This window comes from Artemia sp. Qi Xiang Cuo, chromosome 4, assembly GCF_049724085.1.
Source record: "Artemia sp. Qi Xiang Cuo chromosome 4, ASM4972408v1, whole genome shotgun sequence".
Classification (NCBI taxonomy): domain Eukaryota; kingdom Metazoa; phylum Arthropoda; class Branchiopoda; order Anostraca; family Artemiidae; genus Artemia; species Artemia sp. Qi Xiang Cuo.
The window spans coordinates 85017292-85018235 of NC_142797.1; the positions used below are offsets into that span (position 1 = coordinate 85017292).

The 944-nt window shown below is 53.2% G+C and overlaps 1 non-coding gene across 1 annotated transcript; it reads left to right on the forward strand.

Moving 5' to 3' along the window:
• Positions 1-607: 607 nt before the first annotated feature.
• LOC148953549 (small nucleolar RNA SNORA17) lies at positions 608-715 on the forward strand. Its single transcript, XR_016141748.1, has one exon. It is a non-coding gene; the product is annotated as a small nucleolar RNA SNORA17 (small nucleolar RNA).
• The last annotated feature ends 229 nt before the right edge of the window (positions 716-944 follow it).

Below are 944 nucleotides of genomic sequence, written 5' to 3' on the forward strand. Positions count from 1 at the left end.
CAGAGAAGACACATAGACTAAACAGAGACGACGAAAAAGAGACGACAAACACACAAAACAGACACAGAGACGACACAGACACAGAGCAGACACAGAGACGACAGAGAGTCGTCTTTGTGTCATCTCTGTGTCTGTGTCATCTCTGTGTCGTCTCTGTGTCTGTGTCGTCTCTGTGTCGTCTGTGTGCGCGTCTCTGTGTCGTCTCTGTGTCGTCTCTGTGTCGTCTGTGTGTCGTCTCCGTGTTTGCGCCGTGTCTGTGTCGTCTCTGTGTCGTCTCTGTGTCTGTGTCGTCTCTGTGTCGTCTCTGTGTCGTCGTCTCTGTGTCATCTCTGTGTCGTCTCTGTGCCCGTCTCTGTTTCGTGTCTGTGGCGTCTGTGTGTCGTCTCTCGGTGTCGTCTGTGTGTCGACACAGAGACGACACAGACACAGAGACGACACGGATGCGACGACACAGAGACGACACAGACACAGGGACGACACAGAGACGCACACAGAGACGACACAGACACAGAGACGACACAGAGAGACGACACAGAGACGACACAGAGTCGTCTCTGTGTCGTCTCGTGTGTCTGTGTCGTCTCTGTGTCTGTGTCGTCTCTGTGTCTGTGTCGTCTCTGTGTCTGTGTCTGTGTCGTCTCTGTGTCACAGAGATGGCACAGAGACGACACAGAGACGACACAGAGAGTCGTCTCTGTGTCGTCTCTGTGTCTGTTTCGTCTCTGTGTCGTCTCTGTGCCGTCTCTGTGTAGTCTCTGTGTCGTCTCTCTGTGTCGTCTCTCTGTTGACACAGAGACGACACAGAGACGACACAGACACAGATACGACACAGAGATGGCACAGAGACGACACAGAGACTACACAGAGACGAAGAAAGAGAGACGACACAGAGACGACACAGAGACGACACAGAGACGACACAGACACAGAGACGACACGGAGAC